At 44.0% G+C, this 13,713-nt stretch overlaps 1 protein-coding gene across 6 annotated transcripts in view; it reads left to right on the top strand.

Annotated features, from left to right (window-relative positions):
• The window catches only part of LOC140740502 (RNA-binding Raly-like protein), a 1,929,462-nt gene that overhangs the window by 523,877 nt on the left and 1,391,872 nt on the right, over positions 1–13,713 (top strand). The window lies entirely within an intron of this gene.

The raw sequence follows: 13,713 nt of genomic DNA, 5'->3' as shown, positions 1-13,713 counted from the left end.
GTGGTGATTGGTATTGGTTTAAGGGTGTTGGGGTGAGGGGTTGGTGATTGGGGATGGTTTGTGGATGTTGTATTGACAGGGTGGTGATTGGTGTTGGTTTAACGGTGTTGGGTGACAGCATTGTGGTTGGGGTTGGCTGATGAGTGTTAAGGTGATAGGGTGGTGGAGTGGCAGGGTGGTAGTTGGTGTTGATTTTGGTGTTGGTGTGATGGTTAGGTTTGGTTTGTGATTGTTGGGGTATCAGGCTGGTGATTGGTGTTGGCTTACAGGTGTTGGGGAGACAGTATGGTGATTGGGGTTGGTTGTGGGTTTTGTAGTGACTGAGTGGTTTTTGGAGTTGCTTGTTTGATGTTGTGCTGACAGAGTGGTGACTTGTATTGTGGTGGTGTGCCTGACGCAGAGTTTGTTTGCTGGTATTAGTGTGACAGTGTTATGTTTGAGGTTGGTTTGTGGCTGTCGGTGTGATGAGTCAGTGGTTGGGATTGGGTGTTGAGTGTTGAGGTGACAGGCTGGTGTTTGGTGTTGGTTTGTGAGTGTTGGGGTAACAGTGTGGTGGTTAGGATTAGTTTAGTGGGTGTTGGGAGGTGGTTGCGATTGGTTTTGGGTGTTGGGGTTGGTTTGTGTGTGTTGTGGTGAAAGGGTTCTGGTTGGGGTTGGTTGGTGAATGTTGTGACAGGGTGGTGATTGGGTTGGTTAATGGGTGTTGGGGTGGTGGATTGGTGGTTGTGGTTAGTTTAGAGATGTTGGGTGACAGTGGTGGTTGGGGTGGGTTTCAGTGTATTGTATTGATGAGATGTTTGGTGTTGGTTTGTTGGTATTGGTCTGACAGTGTATTGGTTGAGGTTGGTTTTTGGGTGCTAGAGTGACAGGGTGGTGGTAGGTTTGCATATTGGTATTAGGGTTGGTTTGTGTGTGTTGGCATAGCAGGGTAGTGCTTGCTGTTGGTTTAGGGGTGTTGGGTGAGGGGTTGTGATTGAGGTTGGTTTATGTGCGTTGGGGTGACAGTGTGGTGGTTGATGTTGTTTTGTGGGTGTTGAGTTGACAGGGTGGGGATGGGTGTTGCAGTTGGGGTGAAAGAGTTTTTGTCGTTTTGTGTTGGTGTGTTGTTTTGTGCTGAGGTGAGATGTTGTTGGTTTGGTTGATGACAGTTGGAGTGTTGTGGTTGTGGTTGGTTTGTGGATGTTCAGGCTGGTTTGTGAGTGTCGGGGTATTGGGGTAGTGTTTGGAGTTTGTTTGGTGGTATTGGTGTAACAGTGTTGTGATTAAGGTTAGTTTGTGGGTGTTGGTGTGATGAGATGGTGGCTAGAATTGGGTTGTGGGTGTTATGGTGACAGGGTGGTGTTTTGTGTTGGTTTATGGGTGTTATGGTGACAGCATGGTGGTTTGGGTTAGTTTGTGGGTGTTGAGTTTTTGACTGGCGGTTGGGTTTTGTTGACGGATGTTGTGGTGACAGGGTCATGTTTGGTGTTTTTTTTATGGGTGCTGGGGTGACCACGTGGTGGTTGATGTTGGTTTCTAGGTGTTCAGCTGACAAGGTGGTGGTTGGGGTTAGTTCATAGGTGATGGAGTTAGAGGGTGGTAGTTGGGGTTGGTTTGTAGGGTGTTGTTGTGTCAGTGTGGTGGTTCATCGTGGTTGATGGGTGTGGGGGTGACAGAGTAGTGTTTGAGCTTATTTTATGGGTGTGGGTATGACGGGATTGTTGGTGGAGTTGGTTTGTGAGTGTTGGGATGACAGGATGGTGCTTGGGATTACTTTGTGACTGTTAGGTGAAAGGATGGTGGTTGTTGTTGGTTTGTGGGTGTTGGCATTACCAGCTGCTTGTTGGGGTTCACTGAAGTGTGTTGGGGTGACAAGTTGCAGTTTGGCATTAGTGTCTGTGTGTTGGGGTGACAGCAAGGTGGTTTGGGTTGGTTGATGGGTGCTGGGGTGGCAGTGTGGATAATGCTGTTTTTGATGGGAGTTGACATGACAGGGCAGTGTTTGGGATTGGTTTCTGGCTGTTGGTGTTGCAGGGTGAGGGCTCTGGCTGATTTGTGGGAGTTGGGGTTGCTTTCTGTGTGTAGAGGTAGTTAGGTGGTGTTTAGTGCTAGTTTGTGTGTTGGGTTGACAGTATGGTGGTTGGGTTGATTTGTAGGTGTTAGGCTGACATGGTAGAAGTTGAGTTGTATGATGGGTGTTGGGATGATGGGTATGTGGTTGTGGATGGTTTGTGGGTGTTGGGGGTTACAGGTTGGTTGTTAGGTTTTATTTTGTGGGTGTTGTGACAGGATTGTGTTTGGGTTTGGTTGATGGGATGGTGACTGGTGTTGGTTTACATGTGTTGGGCAGACAGGATGGTGGTTAGGGTTGCTTGATGTGTGCTGCAGTGACAGGGTGGTGGTTTCCTCCCATATTCCAAAGATGTATGGATTAGTAAGTTAATTGGTCACATGGATGTGGCTTTTTGGGCTGGAAAGGTGTGTTATATCTCTAAATAATGAACCAGGAAGCTTTCCAAAATGTAATTATTATCATGTTGCAAAGTTGGCCAAGTATACCAAATTAAATGTCTATAGGTCATGCTCCCAATATATTTACCAGGTTTCTCTCCACCTTCCCAACTCAGGTTAAAGAGCAACACACAGAGAAAGCTGGAGGAACTCAGCAGGTTATGCTGCACTTACGAAGGGGAATAAACAATCAACGTTTCAGGATCCACTGAGTTCATCCAGCATTCCATGTGTTGCTGAAGATTCCCAGCATCCACAGAATCCCCTGTGTCTCAGGTTGAAGAGTTTCGCTCTTATCCAAAAATATGCTGCTGGAGATTTCACTCCAGGTTCCAGCATCTGTGTTTGCCTCCAGTCTGCATTTGTCATGTTTGTCTGCTCCCTTTAGCTGTTGTATGGCACTCCGAGAAAAACCATGCGGTTTCTTATTTTTGTCATATTTATTTATAGTGTAGAAGGAAGGCGATTTGGTAAGCTCCTAGTACAATTGCATTATTCCCATTCGACCCTCCATTATCCTCTAAACCAATCCCATTCATACTACCATGATCATCATGTTGATCACCACCAGACATCTGGATTATGGGAAACATTACAGTTATCAGTTACCCCACGGTTGTGTTTTTGGGATGTGGAATGGGGAGAGTGGGCAAACTCCACAGAGAGCCCTGGAGGTCAGGATTGAACCTAAATTAATGAGACTGTGAGGCAGCAGCTTTACCCACTGAGTTTTAGTTGTGCTTCTAATATGGCATTGTCAGACCACACGGTGAGCTGTGAGCTGTTCTGGGCCCCTTGTCTAAGAATGGTTGTGCTGATACTGGAAAACTATGACATTGTCAGACCAGACGGTGAGCTGTGAGCTGTTCTGGGCCCCTTGTCTAAGAATGGTTGTGCTGATAGTGGAAAACTATGACATTGTCAGACCACACGGTGAGCTGTGAGCTGTTCTGGGCCCCTCATCTAAGAATGGTTGTGCTGATAGTGAAAAAGGTCCAGAGGAGTTTCATGAGAATGATCCAGGGAATGAAAGGGTTAACATATGAGGAGCACTATTGCTCTGGGGCTATATTCACTGGGGAGTCTAGGCCCAGAGAGCACAGCCTCAGTATGTCCATTTAGAACAGAGATGAGGAAGAATTTTTTTGGACAAATGGCGATGAATCTGTGGAATTCATTGCCACAGACGGCTGTGGAGGCCAAGTCATTGGTTTTCAAGCTCAACTTTATTAATAATCAACCGTGCGCATGTACCGCCAAATGAGACAATGGTCCTGCAGACCAAGGTTTACAGCACAGCACAGAGTCTGCCCTGCTGGAAGTGTACAATGACCTGCTCCTCTCTTTCGACTCAGGTGACTCTGCCGTTCAAATTCTTCTTGATCTCAGCGCAGCGTTCGATACTGCGGATCACACCATTTTAATAGACCGTCTCCAGTACAGGATTGGTGTTTATGGCACTGCCTTGAACTGGTTTATATCCTACCTCAAAAATAAATGCTTCTCCATCAACATAGGCAAATTTTCTTCTCCCCCAGCTAGTCTCTCCTGCGGGGTCCCACAAGGTTGCATCCTAGGCCCCATTCTTTTCTCTATATATATGCTTCTCCTCGGCCAAATCATTCAAATATGTGACATTTCTTTCCACTGTTATGCTGACGACACACAGCTTTATCTCCCACTGAAACCAAACGACCAGTCAAATCCAGTCAGCCTCATCAACTGCCTTGAGGACATAAAGTTTTGGATGGCACAAAACTTCCTACAGCTGAATGAAGGCAAGTCTGAAGTTGTCCTATTTGGCCCCCCTGACTCCATCAAAGTGATTACCAACAGTCTTAGTAACCTGTTCACCCTTGTCAAACCCCATGTTAAATCCTTTGGTGTGATTTTTGATTCCACCTTTAAGTTTGACGAACAAGTTAATGCAGTAGTAAAAGCCAGTTTTTTCCAGCTTCATATTATTGCCAAAATCAAGCAGTTTCTCTCTTTCAAAGATCTCAAGAAAGTCATCCACGCCCTTATGTCCTCCCACTTGGACTACTCCAACCCTCTGTATACTGGGACTAGTCAGTCGTCCCTGACCCAACCGCAACTGGTCCAGAATGCCGCAGCCTGGCTCCTGACAGGTTACCGGAAGAGGGACAATATTATAGTTGGCCCTCCTTATCTGCAGATTCAACCAATCACAGATTGGGAAAACCGGGAAGTTCTCTCTCCAGTACACATTGTTTGAGCATGTGCAGACTATTTTTCCTTGTCATTATTCCCTAAACAATACAGTATATCAACTATTTACATAGCATTTACATTGTATTAGGTATTATAAGTAATCTAGAAATGACTTAAAAGTACAGGCAATCCCCGGGTTATGAATGAGTTCCATTACTGAGTCTGTCTTCAAGTCAGATTTGAAGTCCATATAACAATTACAGCACGGAAACAGGCCATCTCGGCCCTTCTAGTCCGTGCCAATGCTTACACTCACCTAGTCCCACCGGCCTGCACTCAGCCCATAAACCTTCATTCCTTTCCTGTCCATATACCTATCCAATTTTACTTTAAGTGACAATACAGAACCTGCCTGTACCGCTTCTACTGGAAGCTCGTTCCACACAGCTACCACTCTCTGAGTAAAGAAATTCCCCCTCGTGTTACCCTTAAACTTTTGCCCCCTAACTCACAAATCATGTCCTCTTGTTTGAATCTCCCCTACTCTTAATGGAAAAAGCCTATCCATGTCAACTCGATCTATCCCCCTCATTATTTTAAATACCTCTATCAAGTCCCCCCTCAACCTTCTACACTCCAAAGAATAAAGACCTAACTTGTTCAGCCTTTCCCTGTAACTTAGGTGCTGAAACCCAGGTAACATTCTGGTAAATCTTCTCTGTACTCTCTCTATTTTGTTGATATCTTTCCTATAATTTGGTGACCAGAACTGTACACAATACTCCAAATTCGGCCTTACCAATGTCTTGTACAATTTTAACATTACATCCCAACTCCTATACTCAATGCTCTGATTTATAAAGGCCAGCATACCAAAAGCTTTCTTCACCACCCTATCCACATGAGATTCCACCTTCAGGGAACTATGCACCAATATTCCTAGATCACTCTGTTCTACTGCATTCTTCAACGCCCTACCATTTACGATGTATGTCCTATTTGGATTATTCCTACCAAAATGTAGCACCTCACATTTATCAGCATTAAACTCCATCTGCCATCGTTCAGCCCACTCTTCTAACTGGCCTAAATCTCTCTGCAAGCTTTGAAAACCTACTTCATTATCCACAACGCCACTTATCTTAGTATCATCTGCATACTTACTAATCCAATTTGCCACCTCATCATCCAGATCATTAATGTATACGACAAACAACACTGAACCCAGTACAGATCCCTGAGGCACACCACTAGTCACCGGCCTCCAACCTGACAAACAGTTATCCACCACTACTCTCTGACATCTCCCATCTAGCCACTGTTGAATCCATTTTACTACTTCAATATTAATACCTAACGATTGAACCTTCCTAACTAACCTTCCGTGCGGAACCTTGTCAAAGGCCTTACTGAAGTCCATATAGACAACATCCACTGCCTTACCCTCATCAACTTTCCTCGTAACCTCCTCAAAAAATTCAATAAGATTTGTAAAACATGACCTTCCACGCACAAATCCATGCTGACTATTCCTAATCAGACCCTGTCTATCCAGATAAGTATATATACCATCTCTAAGAATACTTTCCATTAATTTATCCACCACTGACGTCAAACTGACAGGCCTATAATTGCTAGGTTTACTCTTAGAACCCTTTTTAAACAATGGAACCACTTGAGCAATACGCCAATCCTCTGGCACCATCCCCGTTTCTAATGACATTTGAAATATTTCTGTCAGAGCCCCTGCTATTTCTACACCAACTTCCCGCAAGGTCCTAGGGAATATCCTGTCAGGATCCGGAAATTTATCCACTTTTATATTCCTTAAAAGTGCCAGTACTTCCTCCTCTTTAATCGTCATAGTTTCCATAACTTCCCTACTTGTTTCCCTTGCCTTACACAATTCAATATCCTTCTTTTTAGTGAATACTGAAGAAAAGAAATTGTTCAAAATCTCCCCCATCTTTTTCGGCTCCACACATAGTTGTCCACTCTGATTCTCTAAGGGACCAATTTTATCCCTCACTATCCTTTTGCTATTAATATAACTGTAGAAACCCTTTGGAATTATTTTTACCTTACTTGCCAAAGCAACCTCGTATCTTCTTTTAGCTTTTCTAATTTCTTTCTTAAGATTCTTTTTACATTCTTCATATTCCTCGAGCACCTCACTTACTCCATGCTGCCTATCTTTATTATAGATCTTCCTCTTTTTCCGAACCAAGTTTCCAATATCCCTTGAAAACCATGGCACTCTCAAACTTTTAACCTTTCCTTTCAACCTAACAGGAACATAAAGATTCTGTACCCTCAAAATTTCACCTTTAAATGACCTCCATTTCTCTATTACATCCTTCCCATAAAACAAATTGTCCCAATCCACTCCTTCTAAATCCTTCCCCATCTCCTCAAAGTTAGCCTTTCTCCAATAAAAAATCTCAACCCTGGATCCAGTCCTATCCTTCTCCATAATTACATTGAAACTAATGGTATTGTGATCACTGGACCCAAAGTGCTCCCCAACACATATGTCCGTCACCTGACCTATCTCATTCCCAAACAAGAGATCCAACATTGCCCCTTCTCTAGTCGGTACCTCTATGTATTGCTGCAAAAAACTATCCTGTACACATTTTACAAACTCCAAACCATCCAGACCTTTTACAGAATGGGCTTCCCAGTCTATGTGTGGAAAATTAAAATCTTCCACAATCACAACCTTGTGCTTACTACAAATATCTGCTATCTCCTTACAAATGTTCTCCTCCAATTCTCGCTCCCCATTAGGTGGTCTATAATACACCCCTATAAGTGTTACTACACCTTTCCCATTCCTCAATTCCACCCAAATAGTCTCCCTAGATGAGCCTTCTAATCTATCCTGCCAAAGCACTGCTGTAATATTTTCTCTGACAAGCAATGCAACACCTCCTCCTCTTGCCCCTCCAATTCTATCACACCTGAAGCAATGAAATCCAGGAATATTTAGTTGCCAATCACACCCCTCCTTCAACCATGTTTCACTAATAGCTACAACATCATATTTCCAGGTATAAATCCATGCTCTAAGCTCATCCACCTTTCTTACAATGCTCCTAGCATTAAAATAGATGCATTTAAGAAACTCTCCACCTCTTCCTTTCTGTTTATCCCTAACGATGTGATCAACTTTATTATCTTTTTCTTCCTTCTCCCCTACATCTTCGGTCTGAGCGCTCCCCTTCTCTATCACCTGCCTATCCTCCCTCACACACTGTCTACTAGCTTTCTCTATTTGTGAACTAACCTCCTCTCCCCTAGTCTCTTCAAATTGATTCCCACCCCCCAACCATTCTAGTTTAAAGTCTCCCCAGTAGCCTTAGCAAATCTCCCCACCAGGATATTGGTCCCCCTAGGATTCAAGTGTAACCCGTCCTTTTTGTACAGGTCACACCTGCCCCAAAAGAGGTCCCAATGATCCAGAAACTTGAATCCCTGCCCCCTGCTCCAATCCCTCAGCCACGCATTTATCCTCCACCTCATTCCATTCCTACTCTCACTGTTGTATGGCACAGGCAGTAATCCCGAGATTACTACCTTTGTGGTCCTTCTTCTCAACTCCCTTCCTAACTCCCTATATTCTCCTTTCAGGACCTCTTCCCTTTTTCTACCTATGTCATTGGTACCTATATGTACCACGACCTCTGGCTCCTCACCCTCCCACTTCAGGATATCTTGGATGCGATCAGTAACATCCAGAACCCTGGCACCAGGGAGGCAAACTACCATCCGGGTCTCCTGATCGCGTCCACAGAATCGCCGATCTGACCCCCTAACTATCGAGTCCCCTGTTACTACTGCCTTTCTCTTCCTTTCCCTACCCCTCTGAGCTACAGGGCCGGAATCTGTGCTGGAGGCACAGCCACTGTTGCTTCCCCCAGGTAGGCTGTCCCCCCTCCCCACAACAGTACTCAAACAGGAGTACTTATTGTCAAGGGATACAGCCACTGGGGTACTCTCTAGTACCTCACTCTTCCCCTTCCCCCTCCTAACCGTGACCCACCTGTCTGCCTCCCGTGGCCCTGGTGTGACCACCTGCCTGTAACTCCTCTCTATCAACTCCTCACTCTCCCTGACCAGACGAAGGTCATCGAACTGCAGCTCCAGTTCCCTAACATGGTCCCTTAGGAGCTGCAGCTCGGCGCACCTGGCGCATATGCGGACGTCCGGGAGGCTAGGAGACTCCAGGACCTCCCACATCTGACACCAAGAACAACAAGCTGCCCTCACACTCATACTTCCCCTTTCCTCAAATAACAGGAAAAACTGAAACCTAAACCTACCTTGCCTTGCCGGCTTCCGCCTAAGCCCGTTGAGCCCAAGCCCTTAAGCCTTCACTCTGCTCCCGGCTCACTCCACTGCTCGCAAAACAACACTGCCCACTGTATAAGGCTGTGTCCTTTTTAAATCTTCCCTGCTTCACTGCCTGCCCTCACGTGCCTGCGCCGTCCTGCCTCTCTTAACTCCGATGAGAATAAGAAAAATTCCCGCTGCATTCCCGTTCTGATCCTCCTACTTCCTTCTCCAAATGAAAACCGATTCAGGATTTCTGCCCTTTTTAATTCTTCCCCACCAAAGTCGAAACAGGTACATCCGGTATTATTTAGTGTCAGTTAGTCAAATGTTTTTCTTAGTATATAGTACATATTTTACCTTTCTATGCATATAAAACACTTAAGAAACATACGTATTTCAATAATTAAACCACTGCGTTGCTTAGTAATAATTGTAGCTTTCATCGGGGCAGGGCCTTTCACATGCTCCAATAAAATTGTTCCAATCGTTGACCAACTGTAGCTAACGTTTCTCCAGTGACTGACAGCGTTTCACCTCTTTCCAAATGCTTTATTACTTCCACCTTATTTTCAATCGTGATCATGATTATTTTCATGAACAGAAACACTGCAGATTCAGAGCTGCACCGCCAGTTCCTAATATCCACCGCACTGAGACATGTTAAATAACGTCTGGGGTTCCGCTGGGTCCTAAAGACCACTGCACTGAACCAGGTTAAATAAGGGACTTGAGCATCCGCGTTTTTTGGTATCCGCAGTGGTCTCGGAACCAGTCCCCCGCGGATAAGGAGGGCCAACTGTACTTCTATCCAGGCCTCCCTCCACTGGCTGCCAGTATGGTTCAGAATTGATTTTAAGATTCTCTTGTTTATTTATTTATAATGCTCTGAAGGGGCTGGCTCCCCCTTATATCAGAGACCTTCTAACCCCTTGTTATACTTCCCGGTCCCTCAGGTCGGCTGACTTGGGGCTCCTGGCTGTCCCGCAATCTAAACTTAAACTCAGGTGTGACCGCGCCTTTCCACAGCCCCTAGACTGTGGAACAGCATTCCCCTCCCTATCAGATCTGCCCCCTCCATCGACTCTTTTAAATCCAGGCTCAAAACTTTCTTTTATTCACCAGCGTTTAAATCCTCCTGATGTAGCTGATTTTTGGCTTGTGCCTAGGCCCTTGTGTTGCTTCTTTTGTGGCTATAAGCTGTTTGCCTTGTTGGTTATGTCTGTGTTTCTTGTATTGGTGATTTTAGCTATCTGCTCTGATCTGTACAGCACTTTGGTCAATGTGGATTGTTTTTAAATGTGCTATATAAATAAATTTGACTTGACTTGACATATCTCACACATAAACGCAGCACTCCTGATAAATATTTCAAATGCTGGCCTTATAAAGCCTCAGTAGTACATTTTAACATACAGTATATGGTTTAGACCTCTCGAAATAAATGCTAATGCTGTATTTGTCGCCCTTACTACCAACTCAACTTACCATGTTGGTGCCAAAATGTGTGGCAACATTTGAGGACTGCCACTAGCACACCCTCGGGTGTGTCACTTGTTAGTGCAAATGATGCTGGAAATTCAAACAACACACACAAAATGCTGGTGGAACACAGCAGGCCAGGCAGCATCTATAAGGAGAAGCACTGTCGACGTTTCGGGCCGAGACCCTTCATCAGGACTAACTGAAAGGAAAGATAGTAAGAGATTTGAAAGTAGTGGGGGGAGGGGGAAATACGAAATGTTCAACTGCTACAAGTGCTACACCTGCCCTTACACTTCCTCCCTCACCACCATTCAGGGCCCCAGACAGTCCTTCCAGGTGAGGCGACACTTCACCTGTGAGTCGGCTGGTGTGGTATACTGTGCCCGGTGCTCCCGGTGAGGCCTTTTATATATTGGTGAGACCCGATGCAGACTGGGAGACCGTTTCGCTGAACACCTACGCTCGGTCCGCCAGAAAAAGCAGGATCGCCCAGTGGCCACACATTTTAATTCCACGTCCCATTCCCATTCTGATATGTCTATCCATGGCCTCCTCTACTGTCAAGATGAATCCAAACTCAGGTTGGAGGAACAACACCTTATATACTGGCTGGGTAGCCTCCAACCTGATGGCATGAACATTGACTTCTCTAACTTCCGTTAATGCCCCTCCTCCCCTTCTTACCCCATCCCTAAAATATTTAGTTGTCTACCTGTTCTCCATCTCCCTCTGGTGCTCCCCCCATTTCTTTCTCCCGAGGCCTCCTGTCCCATGATCCTTTCCCTTCTCCAGCTCTGTATCACTTTCGCCAATCACCTTTCCAGCTCTTAGCTTCATCCCACCCCTTCCGGTCTTCTCCAATCATTTTGCATTTCCTCCTCCCCCTACAACTTTCAAATCTCTTACTATCTTTCCTTTCAGTTAGTCCTGACGAAGGGTCTCAGCCCGAAATGTCGACAGTGCTTCTCCTTATAGATGCAGCCTGGCCTGCTGTGTTCCACCAGCATTTTGTGTGTGTTTTTTGAATTTCCAGCATCTGCAGATTTCCTCGTGATGCATTTCAATATATGTTGCAATATACATGTGATAAATAAACTTGAATCTTGAAATTAACCTTGAGGTAATCTTGAACTAGGACTGCCCGGTCTGTTTGCACTTCTCATTTCTGAATTCTCTCCTCACTTAGATACAACTAAGTCTTAAATGCTGTTAATGCTTCATAACACCATTAGCCCAGATGATAAATTTGATGTAGTGTCCCAACTATGTTCAGTCATTTGACAAAGATTATTAAATTTGCAGGGTTTTACAAATGAGAATGTTATGTGAAAATCAAAATACTCAGTTGCTGGATATTTACAGTAAAAACGGAATGCTGAAAATATTCAGCAGGTCAGGCAGCGCCTGCAGACAGAGGAACAATTAACATTTTCTAGTCATTAACCCTTTCTCTCTCAGCAGAACACTGTTGGACGTCTCCAGCAGCTCCTCTTAAATAATGCTAAAATCACCTAATTATTAAACCAAGAAGGGTTTATTATGACTTTGGCCACTGGTGCATATTTTGAATCAGATGCCTGGTGAAGCTAATGGAGAGGCAGCTGAAATGAATTTAGTCCTTTTGCATTATTACCTAAGGTTAAATTATTCCCCATGTCTATCGTAGCCATTGTGTACCCCCTTCAGCTGCTCTGCACTATGTCTCCAACAGATTGTCTGCAGACTAAGTGTGGGCAAATGGCATTATTATAGCTAAGTATTGCATGGTCTACATGAGCATGGTGGACCAAAAACTTTGGCAAGCTTATATAGATGCATAGTGAGCAGTATCCGGATTAGTTGCTTCACAGCCTTGTATGAAAGCTTCAACACCCAGGAACAGAAATCTACAGAAAGTGGAAGATACAGCTCAGTTCATCACAGGCAAAGCCCTACCCCATTGAGCATATCTACAAGGAACACTGCCTTGAGCAAGCAGCATCCATCATCAAGGACCCACACCATCCAGTCCTTGCTGCCACCATTAGGTAGGAGGTACAGCAGTCTTAAGGTACCACACCACCAGGTTCAGAAACAGTTATTACCCTAGAATTATCAGTGTGAATAACTTCAGTCACCTCAACAATGAACTGATTCCACAACCTATGGACTTACTTTCAAGGATACTACATCCATGTTCTTGGAATTTTTTGTTTGTTTGTATAACGTGTTTTGGATGTTGGCTGGTTGTCTTCATGCATAGTTTTTCATGTATTTGATTGTATTAATTAATTTTCCTGTAAATCACTGAAAGAAAATGAATGACAAGATAGGATATGGTGAAATATACGTATTTCGATAATAAATTTAATTTAACTTTAGTCTTATGAACTGAAAGGCAGCAAAATCAAAATGCAGGAATTTTCTTGGCAATCCAGCAGAACCTGCAAAAGGATCTTGCACTTTAGATTTGTGCAGAATACACAAAACATGAGCAATGCATCTGGAGTAATAGAATGCCGAGCTGATGTGTTTTTCTGTTTCAAATTAGCAAATTAGTTTGAAAATTATTTCTCTAAGTGGTGGGCAATGGCAGTTGAAAGTGCAAAGATAATTTGTGGTGACGTTTTTTATACTGAAAGCAACAAAAATAAACACAGCTTTTGGAAAAATGGAAGAAAGTCTCATGCCTTTCGTGTCATTGACAGCCTTGGGAAGTTCACGCAGAGGCGAGACTGTCATCAGTGATAGCTGAAATTGGGTTGCAAGCATTTTATTTAGTAATTCTTACATACTCCCTCTTCTTTCTAACTTTCTTATATCTCTGGGTTTTATATTCCTTGCAAATATTGAAACTTCATTGAGTTTTGGCATGGTATATGATCTTCTAATTAATCCTGCCCGACTTGTTCAGCTGATTAACAGCGCTGAACTGATGAGAACTGAATTGGCATCAAAGATAATATGAGTGCCTGCTTATAATGTTTACTCCTCAAGTGAATAAGATGTCTTTTGACAAGTGAATTATACAGATCACCTATCCAAGTGGAATGAAATGTGGTCTTCACTGTGTCATGTTTATACAGTCAATGAGAATTATCTTATGACTAACTACCTTCAATGTCCTTCATTTGTACACAGTAATAGCAAGGTTATTTGCGGTTCAGGAAGGTCCCATGAAGCACAGCAATTCATTGTTGATATACTCACCACACTTAGTGGCCACTTTATTAGGTACACCTGCTTCTTACT

Source organism: Hemitrygon akajei, chromosome 17, assembly GCF_048418815.1.
Source record: "Hemitrygon akajei chromosome 17, sHemAka1.3, whole genome shotgun sequence".
NCBI lineage: Eukaryota > Metazoa > Chordata > Chondrichthyes > Myliobatiformes > Dasyatidae > Hemitrygon > Hemitrygon akajei.
The sequence above is the reverse complement of the archived record's forward strand: the minus strand, read 5'-3'. Positions and strand labels throughout refer to the sequence as shown.